The 26,359-nt window shown below is 42.0% G+C and overlaps 1 protein-coding gene across 2 annotated transcripts in view; it reads left to right on the top strand.

Annotated features, from left to right (window-relative positions):
• Window positions 1-26,359, top strand: part of ARHGAP32 (Rho GTPase activating protein 32) — a 157,443-nt gene that overhangs the window by 31,045 nt on the left and 100,039 nt on the right. Inside the window, exon 2 of one of the 2 annotated variants that reach the window (XM_039334515.1) lies at window positions 5,855-5,992. The exons of the other annotated variant lie outside the window; for it this stretch is intronic. The gene's annotated coding sequence lies outside the window, so the exon portion shown is untranslated. The remainder of the gene's footprint in view (window positions 1-5,854; window positions 5,993-26,359) is intronic. 2 annotated transcript variants of the gene reach the window in all.

The following is a 26,359-nucleotide window of genomic DNA, read 5'->3' as shown; positions in this document are numbered from 1 at the left end:
TATTTTTTCACGACTTCCTCTTGGGGACCCATTTAGCTTCATAGATAATTACAAGGAGAGTATAATGCAGTGTTTCTCAACCTTGACCATTTTAAGGCATGTGGACTTCAACTCTCAGAATTCCACCGCCAGCATTGCTGGCGGTGGAATTCTGGGAGTTGAAGTCCACATGCCTTAAAATGGTCAAGGTTGAGAAACACTGGTATAATGCAACCATAATCCAGTCTCCCTTACTTTCTGAAAAGGGCCTAAAAAGATGTTTGTCCTTACTCCTAATGCTATAGCTTACAGTCAAAAAATTTAAAAACCCAAAGTAATTGCAATTTCAGAGTACATCAGATTGATTCAGTGAATGATCTGACTGCTGCCTGGTTGTTACCAATTCCTAGTTTTACGCAATAGTAAAAGCAGCTTTGTTCATCAACAAGAAGAGCCAGTGAGCTAGTTTAAATGAAATGCATTGTTTTAACTGTAAGGAGGATCAAATGAAGTACCCAGTTTTTTTTCCCCAAATAGAATCAGCAGTCGCACTGTTCTAGTTGACAGTACAGTATCACTATTGTTTACTCTTTCCCCTTATTCTTCTTCCAACATAAATAACTTGTACACAACTTTTATACATTTTGTAAATAACTTGTACACAACTTTTTGCAGTATTATCTTGTGTGAGCTGTAGTTTTCATTATACTCTGTTGTATTATTTCACTTCTTAACTATTAGTCCCTTATGAAGTGGTGCATCCAAAATAAATAATTTCATTATTTAGTGACTCAAAAGTCTAATTCGGTGATAATAGGAAAGGATCAAAAGTGGGACAGTAATAGAATAAGTGTAAACATGCCCAGAGTTATTTGTGAGATTGGTAGCTATATAAATTTGAGTCATAATAATTCCAGTCCAGACATTTGGAATATATTTTAGTATGTAAACAGAGAGACTAATAAAATAAAAAACACTTCTAGTTCAGTAGCATAATATAATTCTTCCAAGAGAAGAAGCTGCATTGGTTTAGTTATGAAACTCTGTTCAAAAATGTTTATCTGAGCCAGTTTTGAGTTTCAGATGAAAAGTATGCTTTCAGTAAATAATATTTTTTTATGGTGCATGCTTTATTTTGGAAATAAATAAACTTTGGAATGTTTTTGCAAATATCAAAGGGGGTGGGGGTGAATTGTATTAAACTATCTGTGTGCCGAGGATTTAAAGTTCTAATCCCTGGCAGTCTACTCTAGTTGAAAATGCAGAAGGCTCTTTCCTAACGGGAGGGTAGATAGTGCTCTTCATACAATGCATAATTAATTTAGCGCTACAGTATTTATTTGTTCTGAACCTGCTGCCAGTCACTTTAATTGGATGACCCTGAGACACAGGCTTATGAGAGAGGGTAGGAAAAAGAGAACCTAATGTGGGTAAAGAAATGAGGAACTGTTCCGTACTTGCAAATATAGCTGCACAATAGATTTAAGGCACCGTAATATTTGCAGTTAAAGTTCCAGTCCCTGTGCTTATAATCCTCCACAGCATGGAATTTGCATTTAAAAATATTGCTGCATTATATTGTCAGTTTCAGTTAATATGCTCACATGATAATGTGACCGTAGCCTGGTTGGATGAAATTGTATTTATGTGAACTTGAAATACCTTCTCAAGATGTGTTCATGTTATAGGTACAGTACTTTGATTCTCATTTGCCATTGTGGTTGGAGAGCTTAGTGTTTTGTTAGGGAGAATAAAATCATGTAAAATCCACAAGCCACCTAGGAGCTACACACCCCTCCTCCCAATTCTAGAGATCTTTTTGCAGTTGGCTGCTTCTCTGTGTTAAACTTCAACTATTGATTTGGCTTCCTTGAAATAATTTCTGAGAAAGGAAGAACAATTCTATGTATATCCTTGCCTAATTTTTCTCTGTAGCTCAACCGAAACCTTCAAGAGCATAGACCACATAATAACACCAACCCAAATGTGATTGTCATTTCAAGATGAAATATAGATGGTTAGATCAAATAATGTCAGCAGAAATGGATAACTAGAAAAATGAAAAATAACCACCCTTGTTTCAGTTGTGTTTTTGTAAGCTGCTGAAAGATGGTAAGGGGGTGGATAGCACACTCATCTTCTAATTGTAGAAATTTTATCTTGGATCCTATCTATCTACCTACCTACCTACCTACCTACCTATCTATCTATCTATCTATCTATCTATCTATCTATCTATCTATCTATCTATATAGATATAGATATTTAAAATACTGCATTTTTATGACTTTTGTTAAAGCTACTGAAAATATTAAACAGGCTTCCTTTTCATGAGTTTATATAAGTCTATATTTAGCTAGGCATGGGGCCTGCTTTCTTTAGCCTTGCTAATAAAATCTGATTATCCAACTACTATTTTGATTAACAAAAAATCTTGTGGTGATAAATTTACTCCTACCCCATGGTGTACTGGCAAAATCAGCATTTCATTAAACACCCTGCTTATGATTTAGTTGCACACAGTGATGTTAATTCTGCAGATGTGGTAAAATCTGATCTCCTGAGCTCCTTTATATGAAATGGAAAGTGTTTACATTGTATTTTTATTTTCTGAACATTTTATTTATTTTATTTCTTGGAGCTTACAAATCTCTCTCCAACCTAAAGGATTAGCCCTCTGAATTGTGTGTGGGCAAGAGAAGCTATTAAATTATTTGGTAATGATACAGCAGGCAGTAGTTGTCATAGCTAGTTGTTGCTTTTAACTGTTGACTCTTCCTATTCATAGGCTACATAAGCTAAGAGTAAGCAAAGGCTCTTGTTTCAAGCTTGCACAGCACAAAATAGTGAGAAGACCTGTTAGCTTTGCTACATTCAAACTAATTTTTATATAAGTGTGTGTCTGTGTGTGTATAATTTACATTTAGAATAGAACAGAATAACAGAGTTGGAAGGGACCATGGAAGTCTTCTAGTCCCACCCCCTGCTTAGACAGGAAACCCTATTCCATTTTCAGACAAATGGTTGTCCAATCTCTTCTTAAAAACTTCCAGTGTTGGAGCATTCCCAACTTCTGGAGACAAGTTGTTTCATTGTTCTCCAGCACCAGAGATGGAGAATCCACCAATGGGTTAGCTCTGCCTTCCTGCCCATTAGACCAAGTCAGCCAAACTTGCCATGCCTGTCCTTGGGTAAGCCACACCCAGTCTTGACTTGGTCTTCAGCCCAAACGGACGTGACAAGTTTGGCTCCCAATCTAAGGCAGGTAGTAGAGCTTAATTACATTGGTGGATTCTGCTTTCTCTACCCATAATATTTTCAACAGCGCTGGGATCAGCGCTGTGTGAAATAGTCTGTTGGAGGCTCGGGTGGAGGGGTGGTTGGTTTTCTTTTTTCCCAGATCTCTGGGGCTATTGCTGAGGCTTCAGCTCCCTCCAAAGGGAAAACCCTCTTCAGCTGTTCAGTTGTTCCATTGTTCTAACTGTCAGAAAATTTCTTCTTAGTTCTAGGTTGCTTCTCTCCTTGATTAGTTTCCATCCATTGCTTCTTTATAAGCCACATCGTGATTAATTTTAATTCTGTTTTAGAAATTTAAAAAACTGCCTGATTCTACAATAACTATGGATCATGTGCAGTAAAAACAACCAGACAGCACAATAAAACAAACCGGCAAACCTCAACTCCAGATGAAAAAGCAACCATTAAAAGACAATCCAGCATGTAGGCTCTACTACCTACTTTTAACTCAAGGCCTGAGGAAAACCTACGTTTTCACAGCTCTCTTGAACATTACCATGGTGGAGACTATAGATGTATTCTTGGTGGAGATGGTGTTCAGGAGGGCAAGTTCTGGAACAGAGAAGACCAACTTCCTAGGTCCCATCATGTGATAGCTTCTAAAGCAGTGGTTCTCAACCTTTTTAATACCGCGACCCCCAGCCGGTCGTAAGTCAAGGACTACTCAACCGGTTGTAAGTTGAGGACTACTCAGCTGGTACAGCACCGTTTGCAGAATGGGACTTTTGGCGGGCTCAGCAGGGCAGAGACAGCCTGGACAATTCCTATTGGCTTTTGAAAGCCAATAGAATTAGACTCTATTCAAGAGAGTCTTTCTATTGGCTTTCAAAAGCCAATAGAATAAAAGGGAGTAGCACAGCTAAGGAAAAGGGGGGGGAAATGGAGGACTGCGTTGTTTGGCGACCCCCGTGAAATGGTCGTTCGACCCCAAATGGGGTCCCGACCCACAGGTTGAGAACCACTGTTCTAAAGGGATAGGGCCTATATAGCATGGCAACTCTGTCTGATTGTAAAGGCTGGGCAAAAGACATAGAAGACAGGCCTTCCTTTAGATATCCACACAGATGTAATGTGATTAGTGAACCTAGTTTATGCTCAACAGTTTTTGAGAAGGCAGAAGTAGAATTTGAATGGTAGCATACAAGCTTTTCAGAATCGTAGCATGCTGATTCTTAGAATCAAGATACCTCTATAGTAAAAATTTCTCTCAAATCCATTTAATGTGCATTCAGAATATTTTATCCTTTTATAGTCTTAAAACACTTCATACTTTTTCATCATAACTTAGGATTGCTGCTGTATAACTAATATTACTTTGTCTTATGAGAAAACCATATTTTTAAAAGCTACTTTCTTGTGTTGTATGATGGACACTGTACTCTGTGCCAGTCGTTTGTGGAATTGCTTTCATTTCTGTTGGTTGGTTTAACCTGATAAAATGTGGCTCTGTTTTAAATGCCAGATATGCCAGAAAGGGGGAAATCCATTTGTTATGTCTTAAATATATCTAATTCTTAAATATAAAATTGGCTTTCAAAAGATTGGCTTAGGAATAATAACATAGCAAACATATTTTTAGAGATAACTGCCTGTGGGCCACACATTACTGTGAAATTTACCTGGGGCTGCAGCATGTGTTGATTCATCAATTAAAGTCTGCAATCCCAAGTTTTATACACTGCAGCAAATTTGAAAAGTGACATAAACACAAAGATGCTGGAGTGCACCATAAATATTAATTATATTTCCAATGCAGCATCAGACCTTTTTTTTAGAGGAAGAGCTAAATTTGAAAGAGATTAAGTGACCTGTTCAAGGTTAGATGGCATACCGTGTGCAAATTCAACTGTAATTAGATAGAATCCATGGAATTACTTACCCCAAAAAGGCTCGTAAGAGATGGTTGCCTGTATTTGAATAAAAACTAGGGACGTGTCGTTTTACAGCACAGGGAGAATTGATTTGTCTACTTACACCCCAGTTCGGAAAGGGTTACCCTGAAATGCCTCTAGCAGTCTGGAGAAAGTGTGACTCATTCAAGGAAAGAGGAATGCAAGCTACTTAACCGTTCTTATTGTCAGGCTTTTCTCCAGTACAGTAGAGGGAGAATCCACCAATGGGTTTTCTCTATCTGCCTGCTCTTGAGACCAAGTAGCCAAATTTGACATGCCCCCTCTTGCCCGGGGCTCCATTCTTAACGAGGGCGAAGTGGCTTAAGGTTGACGGAGATATTGGCTCTCAGTTCCCTAATAACGGCCTAACTGACCTTAGGGTGGGTGTGGATTCTCCATCTCCGTACTGAGAAAAGGCGTTCAGGTAAGACCAACGCCCCTTCACCCCAAATGGTTAAAGAGTTTCTGTCAATGGCCAAGATGCTTGAGCACAAAACATCCCATGGACTGTAAAAATGCAGGAGTGTTTCTCTCTCTCTCTCTCTCTCTCTCTCTCTCTCTCTCTCTCTCTCTCTCTCTCTCTCTGTGTGTGTGTGTGTGTGTGTGTGTGTGTGTGTGTGTGTGTGTGATGGGAATGTGGAGGAAGGGGAAGCAACTTTGGGTTCTTGTGCATTGGCTTCTTCTAGGCAGCCGTTTCTGCAGTGTGTATCTGCGTGAAACCTGAAGGAAGGGACTGGAGCAATTGCTGCTGTCCCTACTGCCAATTCATCAGCTTCCACTGCAGGAGCGATAAGAACTGGAAGCTATCCTGATGAATCCAAAAGGTCAGTATTACCAATAAATCACCCACAGGAAGGCATTTGAGAAATGTTTTCAGCCACATCTTGATGTGTGTGTTTTTCTTAAAATTCTGTGATTTTAATCTGTATTTTAAAAGCATTCCAGTGTTTGAGGGGCTGCCACAAAGAGGAGGGGGTCAACTTATTTTCCAAAGCAGCAGAAGACAAGAAACAGTGGGTGGAAACTAATCGAGGAGAGAAGCAACCTGGAATTAAGGAAAAACTTCCCAACAGTGAGAAAATTAACCAGTGGAACGGCTTGCCTTCAGAAGTTGTGGGTGCTCCATCACTGGAGGGTTTTAAGAAGAGACTGGACAGCCACTTGTCTGAAATGCTATAGAGTCTCCTGCTTGAGCAGGGGGCTGGACTAAAAGACCTCCAAGATCCCTTCCAGTTTTATTCTGATTGAGCATTGATTGATCACTAGGAGATCGCCTACCTATCTCAGTGGGGAGAAAACATTCCAAATTCTGTTTTAGCCAGTGTTTTTGTAACAAAAATGCAGTTCACGGTATTTAGAATAAAGCCTTTTCATAAGCACCCATTGCTTTTTAATATATAAATGAGCGAAGGAGATAATTCAAAACAAACCACTCAAATATCACAGTGAAAAACCTTCAGATCCTTTACTTAATTATTTTTAATAAATTAATGTTTACATTTAATTGTTGTTGTTAATTGCGAAGTCGTGTCCGACCCATCGCGACCCCATGGACAACATTCCTCCAGGTCTTCCTGTCCTCTACCATCTTCTGGAGTCCATTTAAGTTCACACCTACTGCTTCAGTGACTCCATCCAGCCATCTCATTCTCTGTCGTCCCTTCTTCTATTGCCCTCAATCTTTCCCAGCATTAGGCCCTTCTCTAGTGAGTCCTTCCTTCTCATTAGGTGGCCAAAGTATTTGAGTTTCAACTTCAGGATCTGGCCTTCTAAAGAGCAGTCGGGGTTGATCTCTTCTAGGACTGACCGGTTTGAACGCCTTGCAGTCTAAGGGACTCGCAGGAGTCTTCTCCAGCACCATAGTTCAAAGGCCTCAATTCTTTGGCGCTCAGCCTTTCTTATGGTCCAACTTTCACAGCCATACATTGCAACTGGGAAAACCATGGCCTGGACTATACACACTTTTGTTGGCAGGGTGATGTCTTTACATTTAATAAATGTTATTAGATATTCTGCAACCTGATTCTTAAACATAATTTAAGGTTTGGAATGGAACTCAAATGAATTATTAGGAATGTAATTGTAGCAAATTATGAGCATGAGGTGGATGGTTCTAGGTTCTCCTATTTCAGTTGCACACAAATATATAAAAAGTTATGTGAATTCCACCTACTTGATGCGCCTGATGGGCTACAGAGAATGGAAATGGAAACCTGGGTGCTGTTGTTTTTTTCTGCTTGGACTAACCACCTAGGTTGTTTTGAGAAACAGTTTGCCATGATTGTACCAGCATGAAGTAGCGGTTCTTTCCAATTGTGATTGATATTAAAAATACCCTCTTTCTCTTTAGCCAGTGAAGTTTAAATATCTCTGCTCCCACTGTGTCACTTATGTACGGAATTGTTATTTTAGTATACATATATACATACACTTATAAAAAGTATTACCCAAGAATATAGATAAGTTTTTATTGGTGAAAAGGTGTAGCTATTTGGTTATGCTTTTTCTGCCCAGAATACACAGCATTTGTCTAAATGGCGTCCTTCATTCCCCTAACTCAGTGGTTCTCAACCTGTGGGTCGGGACCCCATTTGGGGTCGAACGACCATTTCATGGGGGTCGCCAAACAAGGCTGTCCACCATTTTTTTCCCCTTTTCTTTGGCCACGTCCCTGGCACCTGGTGATGTATAAGTGGTTGGGGGTCACCACAACATAGGGAAGTGTATTATGGGGTCGCGGCATTAGAAAGATTGAGAACCACTGCCCTAACTGCATTACTGATCCGACGTAAGCAATGGCAGAATCTGTTCTTGTAGCTACTGGTGGTTGGTTTAGTGTTTTTGTATCCCTGGGTTGTAGTAACAAAGGTGGAAGTGGAATTTTTTGTCCTTTTACGGGGGGCTGCTGCAAACTTCAAGCGATTCTCAGTGTTGATTTAAATAAAAGTGTTAAAGCCTTTACAGTTTTTTAAGGGATTCCTGTGTTGTATGTCCTGTGTTGCAATATCCAAAGATCACATGATCTTCTGATGATATTGCAAGAGTAAGATCAGTGTGGTTTGTCTTGCAGTGTGTGCCAGGGTTGCCTTTTGCATATTATATCAGTCACTGCTACATCTCTGTAGAGGCTTTAAGTAGAGTGCGAGGAGAAAAGGAACTGGGTTTTTAAACATTCTGCCAACAGTAGCTCCTGCTGGCATAAAGGAAAGATAATTTCCATTGATTTCTTCTTTCCTTTACAGCTCTAAGTGACACTTGCCCTCTTATTCCAGAGTATATATCAAAAGCCAAAAGCTGATTTTGTGGGGAGGTAGAAGGGACTCCAGGAGAGGGAGGTGTGAATTAATAAAAACTGCATTTTTTCTTTTCTGTACTAGGGTTCCTACCTTAGAGCTGACATTTTATCTAAATAGAAATCCTTCTGTTCTTGAAAGGCCAAATTAGGATCCAGCCCATTAAATCTGTAATACTATTGTGCTTGTAGCTATATAATACGAATTCCTGTTGACATTCATTTTCTTTCGTTAGCTAGCAAGCCAGGTTACTTTTTACAAAATGGAAGCTGAGAGAGATGTACCAAGTAAAGGATATAAAGTGTATCTACAGCGTAGAGATAACGGTGATGCTTTTGGGAGGTTGGATTAGAAGGAACCTTCCCACTCTTTTATTCTCTTACGTAGTTGTTGTGGTATTTGAACAGGGATCTATAATATAAAAACCTACTCAAGGTTAAAGGTACTTTCTGTGGTGAAAGTATAGAATATTTTTATCCTTAAAAGCCATAACGTAGTCTTATTTAAACTTGCACACAATTAATTTTGATCCTTACGATGGGGTGTGGTTCATATATCACACAGTGTTGTGAAAATATTTCTGTTAGATTTGCTAATATGTGAAGTAATGGCTTACGTGACCAATGCGTAATTAAGAGCTTGTAACCGTATACGGTAAATCCGATGCCCTTTGTTCTTAGGTAATTGAAATTTTTAAGTAGAAGTTGCTTGGTACTTCATTTCTTATTATTTGGTTTCACTTCTTTAATGATTCTTTAATGATTTATATCAGTGGTTCTTAACCTTTTTGAACGAATCGCCCCCTTGAGCCAATGAGGAAGTTGTCATCGCCCCCCTCCCCCAACATAACTTCTCAATCACAACATGGGAAATAATTCTTCAATTTATGCAAACCCTTTTTTTGTTTTCTTTAAAATTGTTCATCAGGACATATCAATGCAAATAATTTATTTCCAGTCTTTTCCCCATATCTCCCATAATCTGGCTAATGGCGTGCCACTGTATGGGTAGAGGCTGCTGCACAACACGCATGAAGATAAGCAATGCGTATTTACATATGTACGGCGTTCTGTACTGAAGCTAGCTGGAGGAACATTTGGAAACACAATTCAATCCACTAATAGCGAGCGATCTGATGTTTTTGTACGACAGATATACAGCCATTCACTGTATGAAAAAATCTCAAAAGTGCCCCCCCAAACTTCTCGCTCCATCGCCCCCATATCGCCCCCTTTTCATTCCTTCGCCCCCCACGTTGCCCCTTTCGTTCCATCGCCCCCCTGAAAAATGAAATTGCCCCCTGGGGGGCAATATCGCCCAGGTTAAGAACCACTGATTTATATCATAGGCAGCTCTCACCAGCTAGAAAGGAAAGAGCTCCTAAGACAAACCTGTGGGACAGATAAGATCAGACATGTTAAGCAATTCAGGGAAAGGCGTATACAGATTGAGACATGGGAAAAGAGCAGAAAGGGATTCCAAGTAAAGGAGAGGCTGTGACCTGAACTCCAGGGAGGTGGGAGGGAGAAAGGTAGCCACATATTACAGCTAAGGACAAAAGTTTGGTTTTCAAATAATAGAAGTCTGATGGGTCAGAATTATTGAAATCATTTCTCTTTTTATTTGCTCAGGAATACTACGTATTTTCTATAATTACTTAAATGCATATGAAAGTGTCTGCATTATTTAAATTCAGTGCCTAAAGTTATGCAGTTCTTGGGCCTTTTATACCATAGCAATTATTTGCATGCAGACAACGGGCCTGAAACCTTTCTGCTTTCATTATTTTTATGCCATCACCCAGCTGGCTTTCAGGGCTAAGGCAGAACTAGAACACTAGAACTCCCGGTCTCCCTGTTTTCAGCCTTTTATTTGCACAAAAGGACAGCGAATACCTTGGTTTGAAAAATCTATGAGAACAGCTTTTAAAGTGATGCTTGTTTATGCCAGTGGGATAATGCTATAAAGCTTATTTAGGTCAAAAATATCAAATGCAGTATTTAAATACAGTTTGTCTAAGTAAACAGGCTGTCACTCTTCCTGAGTAGTACTTCTAAGATGTAAAAGAAAAGAAGCAATATTAGCCTTTTTTTTAAATAGGTGAGCTGAAACTATTCCAAGGGCTATTTTTTGCTAAATAGTTACCTATGGCAGGCAAGTCAACTATACAATATTATTTATAAATAATATTTTGCAATATATCTTTTGACCTTTATATGCTGTCCAGATTTGTTGACCTTAATTTTCTTCTTTTTAGTGTTAATTTCCACTAAATATGTTCCCTCGTGCTTCTGACCTCTATGTTTATCTGTGATTGCTTGGATGCTGAAATATTATTTGCCCTTTGCTTTGTCAGTGTTAGGTCCTGATCCATGCAGAAATAATGACTTTTCCTTATTCAACTGCTTGAAGTAGTGTTACATTTCCTTTTTCTTCATAAAATATTGTATTCAGCGGGCGTTTGGCTTGAATACGTCAAACTTTATCCATGTCTGACGATCACATCTTAGATACTTAACACTCCAAATATCACGTAGGTTGCATTTGAACTGTGACTTTGTATTTGTATTAAATATTAACTTTCGTTTGTATTAAATTTGAGTTGTGTAGAAAGACCAGTTTATAAGTAGAATTAGTCATGACAATTTTGGTTATGCATTGGTCCTGGAACACATGCAATTAATTGGCTGAGATTGGAATGAAATGAAGCCTAGTGCTGCTAAAATCCTCTTTATGTCAGCCTTGTTTCAGCTCATACGTTGTGCTAAATCGTGACGTATGGATTTTTGATAAAAGATAGGAATTATAAAAGCCGATTCTATAAACCTTTTTTCATTCAAGCTTTTGGAACTCTTGAAGTTCATAGTTAAGGCTGAAAAATACTTCTGAAGCTGCCCCCCCATCTGTATATGAAAATTAATAAAACATGGCTTTATTACTGTTAAATGTGTTCAGACTAATAAATAGTAAGTCATCAATTTTCTAAACTATGGTGGAATGAAACAGAAGTTTGATTCAATAGTCATACTCCTTGTTTTATAGTTTCAGCAGACTTCAAACTGATTGAAGTTTGAATGGTGTAGAATTTGATTCTCATTCTAAGATGTCAAAGGTGATTTAAAATTCATATTTATTTTTGTACCGACTGTTTTGTATGACATGTAACTAAATAAGAGTAAAGCTATAAAATGTAACTTTTCTATGAAATAACACCCTCAACTTCATCCCTTTTGCTACATTTAGCAGAGAAAATTATTTTTTTGGAGAAGACAAGATCTGATGAATATATTTGTATATAAATATTGTGTGTACGTCTCCGCACACATGCATGTCATATTAAGAAAATATATTCAGGATAGGGTAATTTGAGTATTCTTAGCTGTTTGCTGTGCTTGGTAAACTATGTGGATAGACCTGCCAGCTGGAAGCAGTTTTTTTTTTCTTAAGTACTTTATTTTTAAATTATTGTTAAACAGGTTACTCTAAGTTTTTGAACAAGCAACACCCAGAAGAGGACAGCAGATTCAGATTTAATTCTGGTATTGTGCTGAAGAACGTTACTAAATGTTTCGCAGCATGGAGAGTCCAGCCTGGAATTGTTGCACCATAAAATTTGAGGAGAGGTTTAAGTCATGGCTGTCCAGTAAGACATTTCAGTATCTTTTTAATTTATTTTGTTCCATTCAAGTTTAGTTTATAGATGAGAGTTTCCGTGGCTTAGGTATAATTGTGAAGGACAACACTGTGTGTGTGTGTGCCCTGCCCACTGTGCAGTCCTGCTATTTTCAGCTGAAAGGACTGTTCTTCCAGTTCCAGAGTTTCTGAAAGTTTCTTATCTCCATTTTGTTGTCTTCTACCAGGAATAAATCACCAGTTTTTGAGGTGTCCAACATTTTAAATTGCTGTATTTCACTTGTGTTCCATTATTGCAGTGGTTCTCAACCTTTTTAATGCTGCGACCCCCAACCGGTCATAAGTCGAGGACTACTCAGCCGGTCGTAAGTCGAGGACTACTCAACTGGTGCAGCACCATTTGCAGAAGGGGACTTTTTGCGGGCTCAGCAGGGCAGAGATAGCCTGGACAATTCCTATTGGCTTTTGAAAGCCAATAGAATTAGACTCTATTCAAGAGAGTCTATTCTATTGGTTTTCAAAAGCCAATAGAATAAAAGGGAGTAGCACAGCTAAGGAAAAGGGGAAAAAAATGGCGGACTGCGTTGTTTGGCGACCCCCGTGAAATGGTCATTCGACCCCAAATGGGTCCCGACCCACAGGTTGAGAACCACTGCATTATTGTAACTGCAGTTTGGTTTGTTATCATTTTGCCTTTAGTAATTCAGGAATGTGCATTGGACATTTCTTTTAATATGTCCGCTTTTTCAAAAGAAAGAGTGATTTGTGACTCTTAACTAAGTATCAATAGTTGTGCTGCCAAGATGCTACCATGGGAAGGCTGACCCAAATTTTAAAAACTTAAAATGATAAATTGTTGGATTCTAGGGAGCTCTCCCCATAGTACATCGATATAGGCACTTGTTATTTGTTCCAAATAAATTAAAGAGAATAAACACTGAAAGCTTATAATGCATTCCCCAATGACTAATATTGCCAAATAAATTATTCCTTGCTTCCAAGAGTCTCATTAGAAGGGGTATGCAGTAAAATAACGCACATTAGCATTTTAGGTTGTCTGTGAGTTTCTGAATATTTTTCTCTCCTAGAATCAGGGAATTATTAGAAAGCAATAAAGCCCCTATTCCTTTATAATTACTTTTCTAGAGTCACTGGCAACTATGCCTCTAATGCATAGTATGCGTTTCATAAAGATTTATGCAGGAGCATCATTTGGAACAATAACTGCATCAGTAATCATAAAAGGAAATAGGTAAAGAAAATGGTTCAGCCTGTGTATTTATTCAAAATGCTTTGCCTCCAGGCTTTCAGGAAGTGATCGTTCTAATCTTAGCCGCCTTTATTACTTGCATGATTATCAAGTCTGGAGAACAGAAGCTTGGTTTTTTGGGGTGTGTGTGTTTTTTTTTTCTGACCTGTATTGCATGGAGCATAGAATTAAACCTTGGAATGTGTGTTAAAATGATAAAACGAAGGAATTCTGTAATAAAATTGAATGGAAATATTAAGGAAACTCAATTCAGAGGTAAATCTCAGGAGCACTAGAACTATAACAGCTTTGATAAACATGCTTTAGTCGTCCAGATACAAACAGCTAATAGGAAGAGAAATTTCTGCTTCGAAATCTCTGCAGCATTTTTTCCTTTTCTGCTAGAATTGCTGCTTTGTCGGAGTGACATAATTCAACAGCACTGTAGACATTTTAGATGGGGGCTGTTGGGTTTCAACTGAACAGACAGCATAATACTAGAATAAACTTGAGTGACTGATTTCCACACTTTTTAAAGAAGTGTCTGTAGTACCATCTGTTGAAAGTTTTGAAAATAATCTAAATTATATAGTGCGCTTCATTAATGTTGTAACTCTTAAGGTGTGATAAATACGGCAACAGCGTTAACAGATGGGAGAAAGGAGACACACAGCCAAAGTCATCATGTTGTTATAGGTAGTCATGATGGTAATTGGCACTGGAAATTCCATCGGTAAGTGTTGCGGTCACATAGTGTGATGTCAACTTGACATATCACTTACTGAGGGCATTCCCAGCACTCTCTGTGGGGTCTGTTAACCCAGTTCCACCAGTCATTAGCCAAGGAACTACTCTGTACCAAGCCATGGCTTGGTCTGTCTCTGTTCCAAGCCACACTTCTTCCAAGGTAAGAGACTATGTCACCTCACTCCGCTGCCGATTCCCCGACATCTCTGCCCTTTTGGCCACCCTATACCCGGCCTGTGGGGCAGGAAACAGCCGTGGAATCATACAACCTCTGGAGCTTAAGGGCTTCTTGTCACAATGTGGTCCTGGAGCTGCAAGAAGCCCCTCAGCCACAGCACAACATCCCTGGAAGCCCCATCCCACCCCAGCTATACAGCACAGTGCAAAGCTAAATCTGCCATGGGAAACCCCAGCCTGGTCCAACAGCGTGGTGCAAAACCGCCGTTGCCTTTTAAGACCCAGGCAGCTGTATTTTAAAATATGTGGTGAGCACACTTTTTTTTTCCTGTTACAGGTTTGGTAAATTGTTTGGAAAAGCTTATTACAGCAATGAATAATCCTGGAAAGGGATACCTGTGACTCAAATTGTATTACAGTTTAGAAATTATTTATCACTCTTTTATGTTTCTATAATTTATATTGCTCACAGTTTTATATTGATATATGTTGTTTCCCAATTAGCCATTCATTTCATGGAATGGACTGTTTCCTGTATAGTTTTGAAGGTTTCCCCATGCTTTGAAAAACAAACAAGGAGTTTGAAAGAAATTGGTCATGCTGATTAATGAAGATTGGCCCAACTTGCTTTCTGTACTATCACACTTTGTGGAGGGCAGCCCGTATTGCTTGTTGTTTTGCTTTCTTTTATTTATTTATTTAGCATCAGCATAACAAACATCAAGTCATTGTGGTTATAACCACTACTCAGTTTGGAATAGGGCTATTTTTTCTCTAAGGCGTATGCCGGTGTCAGCCATGTCAGTTAGTAGTCTACACATCGTATAACCATCCTTTCTAGTGAAATTATTTTTGTATCCAGGGTCTATTTTGCACCCTAACATTTTTGTAAACCACTCCGAATTTGGTTTGCAATAGGGCAGGGATAGGCAACCTTGGCTCTTTTATGACTTGTGGACTTCAACTCCCAGAATTCCTGAGCCAGCATGGCTCAGCTTGGAAATCTCTCCCTTTCCCCTCAGCATGGCTGGCTCAGGAATTCTGGGAGTTGAAGTCCACGAGTCATAAAAGAGCCAAAGTTACCTACCCCTGCAATAGGGGAAGTGATTTTTGGAAATTCTTTTTAATTTTGTTCTTAAGACAGTTTTCAGTAGTGTGACTGAGGAATATTGAAAGATTGTACTGAAATCCCACTGGCTTTTGCACAATATTGTCAGTGAATTTGATCTTAAATATTTGTGATATGTTTCTGTACTGACCCTTCTTTGCTAATTTTTGCATATGACACTGAAGATAAGTTTTTAATTTCATTTCCCTTTTTGTGCCAGATAAGGAGAGCTGTTTGAAAAAAAAAATGCAACACTTTGCATGACTTTTGGTCAGTAGAGGATTTTTGTTTTAAAGTGGAGGCTATCCCAAAATAATGTTGCACTAATCTGTTAAATCTTTCTTGTACTAGAGAAAAAAAATGAAAGAAAAATATGCAATTTGCTGTTGACCTTTGCTGTACCTAATTATATTTTCACCATTAACTCCATTATGCAGAGAAGGATATTTTCATTAGCAGGACATAATCTTTTATCCTTTATGGGGTATGTTTATGTTGGTAGGAAAGTTTAATAACCTTTCATATTCTGAATTTCTCCGTTCAAGTCAGAATGTGATCTTCTCCAGCAGGATGGCTGTAGAGTCCAAATGGATGGGTTCTATGACGGCCTTCCTGCCTGGCAGACTGGGTAAAAACTTCGGCCACACCCCTTCCTTTGGGCGTGACCCCAGTTTTGACTCAGTCTCGAAGCCTGGTAGAAGTGCGAGAAGCAGCTCTTAGGAAAGAAGAGTTTTCACAAAGAAAAGAATATCCTCTTCCAGTTTTTTTTTTTTTTCCTCCCCTTTTTGCAGCAGGCAGGGATCCCGGGCAGAGGAATAGAACACCGACGCCTCCCAGCCAGGATCGTCGGAGTGGTGAGAGGATCGCCAGGGCGGTTAGCCAGGGGGGCTCGGGCCGGTCAGTGGATCTTCCGCGGATCCCGCCAAACAGCTGTTTGGCGCGGGGACATTTCCCGGACCACCCGCCGGGCAGCTGAGTGGCACGGAGGCCACTCGGTCCGGCGGAGGAGCTGAGGCGCCGTTCAGCGCCAAACAGCTGAGCGGCGCGGGAAAACAGAGCGCTGATCAGCTGAGCGGCGCGAGAAGCGCAGCGCGCCCAAACCGACCGGCAGAGCCTCAGCGCCGTTTTTTCTCCCCCAGCGGAGAGGCACAGCCCCCTTAAGGACAAAAGAGCCATTCAAGCCGGTTAATTACCCTATTGCTGGCTATTAAAGACCCGCCATTGTTGGAGCCTCGTGGCTCATCCGGCTACTATTGGGAGGCGGGGCTTCCTCCCATTCGCCATTTTAAACAAGCAGTTTAGCCGCCGCTTTTTTCCTTTACATTAAGACACTTGGGCAAGAGGAAGGAAGAGGAATAAAAGATTAGAACCTCTATCAGTTCTGAGCGTGGTCTGCTACCACAGCCACAGACCGGGGGAGAGAGAGATATAAACTGTACTTTTGTCTGGACTAGGTGAGGAGGTGAGGAGGAATATTTTTTCTTTTCCTAACTGTTCCTATAGTGACCTTTAGTCACTGCCTTGCAGGATCTTCTGTCCAAAGATTCCTGTCTGTCCGGCCATTGTTTGTATAGGCAGAAGAGGGCACAGCCCCAAGCATCTGCATCTGATCTGCGTATCTCATTCCCCCTTTCCAGGCATTGCCTACTCGGGGTGTCTGGCACAATGGCAGACAATGTCTCGTATTCAGTCACACAGGTCCCTCAATTGTCCCCCCCACAGCAACAACAAAAACGCAGATCTTCTGAATCAGAGGTGGGGGGGAAGAAGAAAGCTAAAACAAAGCACCTTTCTCAGAAGGGACAGTCCAAAACGGCTGAGCGAGAGGCTTTGAGGAGACATTTGGCTTTAGAAAGGCAAATTAGCAGAGCACAGAGAACCAATGTCAATGGGACAAATTTGGTTTCCCCTGTCCCAGGGGTGGCACCCAGCACAGAACCTACTGCCGAGGAAGTGCTCAAGACTTGGTCTCCTCCTGGGGAAACTGAACAGTTAGATTCCTCCAATCCCTCCTCACCAGCTTCTTCACCCGACCACACTCCAGCGCCTCACCCCAACGACAAGGCGCAGGAGAACATATGGTCGGCACAATTTCATGCATTCATGCAGGATGCATTCTCCCAGTTCATGGCTTCTAAGGGGCAAGTGGCCTTTCACACACCCCGTAAGGGACGGGCTAGGCCGCCCCCTACCAGCATCTCTGAAACTTCCTCTCAATTGGGAGAGGGTGACTCAGTAGACCTGGACATGTCAGACATGCCCCTCTCGGAGGACGAGGAGACCGCACCTGAGCAGGCGACAAGCTCTGGCCTCTTTAACCCAGCGCTCCTAAAATCACTCCTGATAAAGGCAGTTTCCACAGTCAACCTAACATCAGTACAGGATGAGAAGCCCTCAACAAGCAAGGAGGCCAATCCTCTATTTGCCAAAAAGGTTCCACAGGATAAGTACATCCCATGTGCGGAGGTCTTTATGACCACGCTGGAGGAACAATGGTCCTCACTTGCGAGCCCACCGGCACCTAACAGCGCGGAAAGAAAGCTTTTCAACCTATCTCCCTCCTTCTCTAACATGTTAGAGGTTCCCACTGTAGATAACCCCTTGATCTCATTATTTTCTACCTCCGCGATTCCAGGAGACATGGCGGAGGTCTTGAGACCTGAGGAGAAGAAATTTGAACACTCCCTCCGGCGTTCCCATATGGCCGCAGCCTGGGCGGCCAGAGCAGCCACTTCATCATCATTCTTCGCGAGGGCCAGTATCATGTGGCTGAGGGAACTGCAAGGCACGGTGCCTCCAGACCAGGTCAGAGTACACCAAACATTGGCCAAGCTCCTCGCGGCCTCTCAATTCGTGTCTGACGCTTCACTGTACGCAACAAAGTATGCGGCAAGGTCCATTGCGGCCACAGTGGCCTCGCGAAGGCTACTGTGGCTCAAAAATTGGAAGACAGACCTGAGGTCCAAATGGCGTCTTTCGACGTCCAAATACAGTGGAGAAGCCCTGTTTGGTTCCATTCTGGACCCACACGTCAGCGAAGGCAGAGACAAGAAAAAAATCCTAGTGCATCCATCAAAGAAGTTAGACAGGAGAGGCAGTCAGGACTTCCGGAGACAGGGCTCCCGCCCAGGAAGCCCCTGGGAATGGAGACAGCCCTTTCGATCAGGGCAATCCTGGGACTGGCCCAGAGGCTCACGATCCTTCTATCCGAGACAGGATCGAACCCAGGATCGCCAAAGCCCGGGAGCCAGAGGCCAGTTCCAGTCCAGACGCCCATATAGGGGAGCGGGAGGCAGATCCTTTAAGCGTACCAAGTGACGCCAAACAGGACACTCCCATCGGGGGTCGGTTAGGAAACTTCATCGAGGTCTGGGAGCAGACCACCACCGACGCCTGGGTCTTGGAAACGATCAGTCATGGCCTGACCTTAGACTTTTGTTCTCCCCCACCAAGCCGGTTCATCAGATGCCCCATCTCCAGAAAGGTACACAAGACGAGGCTGATAACTTCGGCCATAGCTCACCTCCTGTCAATTCAAGCCATAGAGAGGGTACCAAAGGAAGAGGAGGGAAGAGGATTTTATTCCATCCTCTTCGTTATTCCAAAGACATCAGGAGGGTGGAGAGCAATATTGGACCTGAAGGGCCTGAATCATTTCATAAAGTACAGGAAGTTCAAGATGCACTCATTGAAGTCCATCCTAGCCAGCGTCAGGGAAGACGATCTATTATCCTCAATAGATCTCACAGAGGCGTACCTACACATTCCCATCCATCCCAGCTACCGGAAATTCCTCAGATTTACCTACGCGGGCCGGCATTACCAATACAGGGCCTTACCCTTCGGACTATCTTCAGCACCAAGGGTATTTACCAAAATCCTAGCTGTAATAGCAGCCCATCTCAGGCTGATGCCGGTTCGCGTACAGTTTTATCTGGACGACATCTTGATTCAGTCCAGATCTCAGGAACAAGCAAGGGCAGATCTCAAGACCACGATCCGAACCCTACAGGGGCACGGATTCTCGGTCAATCTAAACAAGAGCCACCTCATTCCCTCAAGGAGACTGCAACACCTGGGCGCGGTGATAGACACGTCACAGTGCAGGGTATTCCTTTCCCAGGAGCGACTGATCAGCATATCCAAGCTAATCCACCAAATTCAAAAGATCAGGAGAGTGCCCTTGCTACAACTCTCGAAGCTCCTGGGGAAGATGATATCTTGCATGGGCATCATCCCATGGGCAAGGCTCCACTCGAGGGAGTTGCAGTGGTTCCTCCTACCCTACCCGAGGAGGAACCTCAGCACCTCCAGCAGGAGAGTGCCGGTACCAGCACAGGTGATGAAATCACTAAAATGGTGGCTATCCCCCATGACACTCAAGGGGAGCATATTCAGGGAACCGAACAGGGTCACGCTCACGACAGATGCGAGCCTGTTCGGATGGGGAGCCCATCTGGGGACCCAGATAGCACAGGGCCAGTGGGGTCAGAAGGACCTGTCACACAGCATCAACGGGCTAGAGCTCCGGGCCATACACCTGGCCCTCCGTCATTTCTCACACCTAGTAACGAGGAGGCACGTCCTCGTGCTTACAGACAATGTAGCAGCCAAGGCTCATGTAAACAAGGAGGGAGGAACGAAATCAGTGGAACTAATGAAGGAAGCATTGGCTCTGTCTCGGTGGGCAGAAGCCAATGTGAGTCCCATCAGAGCGGAACACATCTCAGGGGAGACAAACACCCAGGCAGACTCCCTGAGCAGAGCCAAGGTGGACCAGTCGGAATGGCGTCTGGACCCGGCTCTCTTCGAGGAGATCTCCCGGAGGTTCGGACAACCGCACCTAGATCTATTTGCCAACCACAAGAACACACAGCTCCCCAGGTTCTTCTCCAGATTCCCGTCCCCGGGATCGGAGGGAACGGATGCTCTCAGGTGCCGGTGGCCGGCGCAACTCCTGTACGCCTTCCCACCACTGCCATTAATACCGGCAACCATACGCAAGATGATCCTGGAGGGCGCAGAAATGGTCTGCATTGCCCCTCACTGGCCACGGCGCCCGTGGTTTGCCGACCTCGTGGACCTTTCGATATCACCTCCGTGGAGGATCCCCCCGGACAAGGTAAAACTCAGTCAGGGCAAGCTTGTACACCCAGATCCCCAGTGGCTACAACTAGCCGCTTGGCATTTGAGCGGCAAAGCTTAACTAAACAATCTTATTCTGCAGGGGTGATATCGATCATACAGGCATCACGAAGAGCGTCCACTAATAGGATTTATGACGCTACGTGGAAGGGATTTTGTAGGTGGTGCGCTTCGCTTCACCTAGACCCGACCGCAGTATCTATTCCCAATATCCTAGATTACCTACTGGAGGGTCTTAATAAGGGCCTGTCAGTCAATACTATCCGCAGACAGATATCGGCCCTCTCAACTGTACTCTCCTGCGACAACTTAACTTCCCTAGCACAGCATCCAGCTATTAATGCCTTTTTAAAAGGGGCATCTAACACAAAGCCCCCAGTCATACACAGGTACCCGTCCTGGAACCTGCCTAAGGTCCTTCTAGCCTTGACATCAGCACCCTTCGAACCTCTTGAAACATGCTCACTCCATCACCTATCACTGAAGGTAGCTTTCCTTGTGGCAATTACTTCAGCAAGAAGAATCTCAGAACTAGCAGCACTGTCAGTAAGGAAGGATCTGTGTACCTTTTTCAAAGACAGGGTCGTTCTTAGACCAGACCCGACCTTCATTCCGAAGGTAAATAGCATCTTTCACAGATCTCAGGAACTTTCGCTTCCTGATTTCTGTCCAAGACCCAAACATAGACTAGAACACAGATGGCACAAGCTGGACGTGCGGAGAGCGCTGTGTTTCTACGTGAAACGCACCTCGGCTTTCCGAAAGACTGAAGCATTATTTGTGTCCTTTCAACCAGCAACTATGGGAAAGAAGGTATCTCCTTCCACCATAGGCAGGTGGATCAGAGCCTGCATAGCGCAGGCCTACGTCTCACAGGATTTGCCAGCACCCACTCAGGTGACTGCTCACTCAACTCGGAGCGCAGCTACATCTGCGGCGTGGCTAACGCAAGCTCCGGTGGAAGAGATTTGCAGGGCCGCAACCTGGTCCTCACCTTCGGTTTTTATTCGACATTACCGTTTAGACTCCCTAGCAGCAGCAGACGCGGCTTTTGGCAGAAGAGTTCTTCAACAAGTCGTATCTGCTCAGAGTTCGGTAGCCTAGACATTCCCTCCCAGGGGGACATGAGGGCTTTGGTATGTCCCATCCATTTGGACTCTACAGCCATCCTGCTGGAGAAGGGGCGTTGTCTTACCTGAACGCCTTTTCTCAGCAGGATGATGTAGAGTCCAAGCCCACCCAGAGGATAGGTCTAGGCAGGGTTATAATAAAGATATAATAAAGAGCTGCAAGGTTAATTCCAACAAAGTTTCTCGCCTAAGTCAAAACTGGGGTCACGCCCAAAGGAAGGGGTGTGGCCGAAGTTTTTACCCAGTCTGCCAGGCAGGAAGGCCGTCATAGAACCCATCCATTTGGACTCTACATCATCCTGCTGAGAAAAGGCGTTCAGGTAAGACAACGCCCCTTCTCCAGCATGATGACTGAAGAATCCACCAATGGGTTATTTATTTATTTATTTATTTATGAGACTTATATACCACTTTAAGTGCAAGCACTCTCTAAGCGGTGTACACCAGTAAGCAAGGTATATATATATTTACATTGCCCCCAACAATCTGGGTCCTCATTTTACCTACCTCAGAAGGATGGAAGGCTGAGTCAACCTTGAGCCGGTGAGATTTGAACCGCTGACCTGCTGAACACAGTCAGCTAAAGTGGCCTGCAGTATTGCACTCTAACTGCTGCGCCACCTCGGCTCATATGGGTTATCTATATACGTTTTGTGCTGACCCTTGTACCAAACTGGGCTGTACTTTTTAGTGCTTCCTCTCCTTACTAAATATTGGCTTGAAATGTATGTGCTTTTTGCTAGTGGATTGTTTACTGAGATTTCTAAGAACATTGGTAAATTCTATTTAGTTGTGATTGCTGAAGGTACTGGGTTTGAAATATGCTCAGACTTGGATGGACTAGCTACTTAGGCCTTAATAGAAGATAACCAGTATTTAATGCTTTTGTCCTTCTCTGCTGTATTAAATTTTTCATTTTATTCTATTGCCTTATACTGCATTGCTATGTTCTCTTTGATTTTTAGCTGTGGTTCAAATACACAGATAAAAATAGGAGCTTCTTAATGAACAGATCTATTTACCGTGGTATATTGGAAGGTAGCTTAGGGGAAATGGAAGCTTCTAAACTGGTGTCAATTTTGCACTTGTGGGCATTTGGTGCAGTGGATTGCAACTAAGTATGTTGCTAATAACACACTTGCTGTGGAAATTAGGTGATTTTAACTTGGGTTAAATAGAAGAAAAATACAAGCTAAGATTTGCAGTCAACTTATAGATCTATCCTTCTCTTGCTGTCTGGTTCTTTCCTCTCATTTCCTTGCTCTCTTTGCTCTGTCAAAAATAACTGTGGAGGGATGGTGTTGATAAAGTGGCATCAGTAGGCATTGCCTTCTTTAGCCAGCCCTGCTCTATTGTACGGTAAAGGTAAGGGTTGCCCCTGTCCAGTTGCGTCCGACTTTAGGGGGTCTTGCTCATCTCCATTTCTTAGAGGAGGGAGCCAGCATTGTTTGAAGACATTTTTGCGGTCACGACATCAGGTGCAGAAACACGGCGAAACACGGAATGCTATTAAGTTCCCACCTCTTTTATCTACAGGTATTTTGACGCTTTTGAATTGCTAGATGGGCAAGAATGAGAGCAGCCTTGCACCCGACAAGTTCAGCTTCTTAACCGCTGAGTCATCAGGCCCCCAGGTCCATCGTACAGCTATCAGTTGGGGTATTCGTGTTACCTCTATGGATAAGGAGCCCATGCAACATCTGCCAGTATTTAGATGACAGGAAGCAACTTGTGAAGGCTGGGATTTGGTTTCCATGGTCTCTGCTGAAACACCACAAGTCATGGACATAGCAAAGCCTGTGTCAGGAGAAAATGGATCTCCATTAACATTGGATCAAATGCATGATGTTAGTGGCCTCAACCATGATCAGGAGAGAAGACTGTGTCATGAGGATGTGTCCTTAAAGAACAGTTATTTCGTTACTTATTTATATGGATTTAAAAATGACTCTTGATAACTCTCTGTCTGGGAGTTTGAGAATGAAGTGAATGAATTTTAAAAGGGATCTGGGATGCAAAATATTTTGAAGAATACAGGGCTCAAATATATTGATAAAATCATGCAAGAGGATGCATTTAAACATAATTTTTTTCAAACAAAATTTAGAATTTAGAATAGAATAGAGCTGGAAGGGACCTTAGAGGTCTTCTAGTCCAGGCCCCTGCTCAAACAGGAGGACCTATATCATCTCAGACAAGTGACTGTCTAGCCTCTTTTAAAAAATCTCCAATGATAGAGCACCCACGATTTCTGGAGGGAAGCTGTTCCACTGGTTAATTGTCCTCACTATCAGGAAATTTCTCCTTAATTCCAAGTTGCTTCTCTCTTTGATCAGTTTCCAACCATTGTTTCTTGTCCTTCCCTCTGGTGCTTTGGAGAATAACGTGACCCCCTCTTCTCGGTGGCAGCCCCTCAAATACTGGAATACTGCTACCCAGTCTCCTCTTTTCTTCTTTTCTTTAGACTACCCAAACCCAAGTCCTACAACCGTTCTTCATATATTTTAGTCTCCAGGCCTTTGATCATCTTAGTTGCTCTTCTCTGAATTTTTTCCATGTGTAAATGGTGATAAATAAAAACATCAGAAGGAGGACAATGAGAAAATGATTTCAATATCTTATTTCAATAATTCCTCGTGGTTATCTTAATAACCCAATGTTCTCATATTAATTCAGATTTAACAGTTTAAATTGAAAACAGGTTTTGAAGCAGATAAATATCTCTGATTTTTTACATTATCAAATTAGCAATGAGTCCTGTTTTAGATAGCAATTTCAGAATATTTGCACATGGGACAAAGCCTAGTTGTTCTACTTCTGGCAAGTTGAGAGCTTTCTGGTCTAGTATTACCACTGAATTAGCATAATGTCATGGTTAAATTAGATTAATCACAGATGAATTATTCAGTGCCACTGAAACAAGTTTTCTTCTTTAGAAAATCTATTTGGAAAACCATTCTTACATAGCAAGCGAAATGATGTAATATTTGGAGCACTTCGTTTTAGGTAATTTTCAATGATTGTTCCCAGAAAAACATGGAACTGTTCTCAGGCAATCACCTCCATTGAGTGATTTTGCTGAACCTCAAGTATTTGAAGTGAGATTTTTCTTCACTTGTTTGAATTCTTGGCTTTTCAAAACTGATTACCTTTAGCATGTCTTGGATTAAACCCTCCCAACTATTAACTTACTAAGCAAGATGATCTATCGGGGCAGCATAAATATATTCCTGGCATTAACAAGATCAAATGGAAGAAATGCAGTGGTACATGGCTGGAAGCCAAATATATATTAAATATTTAGAAATAATAACAGATATTTACCTTCATTGTTGGTGGAACTATTAATATAATAAAGAATACATAATGCCATGCTAATGTCAGACCTTTTTCTCTTTTGTTTCTTATTGTTACTGATGTTATATACTCTTGAGTCCATAGGTAGTCCATAGATAGTTGGGTTTAGGAGTAATTTGGATTACTGTATATTGCTGCCTGTTCCATATGCTGTACTAATTTGGATTACGTTCTATTCTTAGATTACTGTGCTCTTCGTCATCCTTGATGACCAATCTTACTGAGCATTCCCCTCCCTCATGTCTCACATAGTGATGATGAATCTTTATTTGTACAATTGAAAATGTCAAGTTTCCAGAAACACAATTTGAGATGAGCGTTTCTAAATATTATATATGTTATTTCATAAAGTTTATGTGGTGGAACAGAGGTTAGAATGCAGCATTGCAGGCTGACTCTGTCCACTGCCAGGAGTTTGACCCTGACTGGCTCAAGGTTGACTCAGCCTCCCATCTTTCCGAGGTTGGTAAAATGAGGACCCAGATTGTTGGGAGCAATATGCCGACTCTGTAAACAGCTCAGAGAGATCTGTAAAGCACTGTGGGGTGGTGTATAAGTGCTAAGTGCTATTGTTAAGTGCTAAAATATTGGTATCTAAATCTCTATATACTATCAATATTGCTATGCTGCCAGCTAGAGTTTACTCATGCACAAGACTTCAAACTCTACCCAAGAGGAGAAAAAATGAGGACTAAGATAAGATAAAGGATAAGGATCCCCATCTCTGTTAAGTGATAGGCACTTTGCATTTTGAAAAGATGTGGACACTCTTAAAATTAGATGTGGTTGTAATGGTATGTGGGATTGACTTTGAGAGACAGGAGGAAGAGCTGCAGCTTAGACAATAGTCAGATAAAATTTGAGTCCAAAGGAGGAGGAAGTCAGGCTTCTGATCTGGTCTACTTAGCTAGACTAAAAGTGACATATCCGGTATAAAATACTTATAGTTAGTCCTCGACTTACAATAGTTCATTTAGTGACTATTGAAAGTTACAACGGCACTGAAAAAAGTGGCTTATGACCATTTGATTTATGTGTGGCCTTTGGCTGTAATAAATTGATTGATTGACTAACGTACTAACTGCAGTGATTCATGTAACAACTGTGGCAAGAAAGGTCACAGTTTGGGCAAAACCCACTTAACAAATGTCTCGCTTAGCAACAAAAATTTTGGACTCAGTTGTGGTCGTAAGTCAAGAATTACTTGTACTTCCCTGTGTATGTGACTATCTGTAACTCTGGTTTATCTTGGTCTGTGTAGGTCAGTGGTTCTCAACCTGTGGGTCGGGACCCCATTTGGGGTTGAACGAACATTTCACGGGGGTCACCAAACAACGCAGTCCGCCATTTCC

Source organism: Crotalus tigris, unplaced genomic scaffold, assembly GCF_016545835.1.
Source record: "Crotalus tigris isolate CLP2741 ecotype Arizona unplaced genomic scaffold, ASM1654583v1 scf7180000017631.5181431, whole genome shotgun sequence".
In the NCBI taxonomy this organism is placed as follows: Eukaryota; Metazoa; Chordata; class Lepidosauria; order Squamata; family Viperidae; genus Crotalus; species Crotalus tigris.
This window is presented reverse-complemented; position numbering and strand designations above follow the sequence as displayed.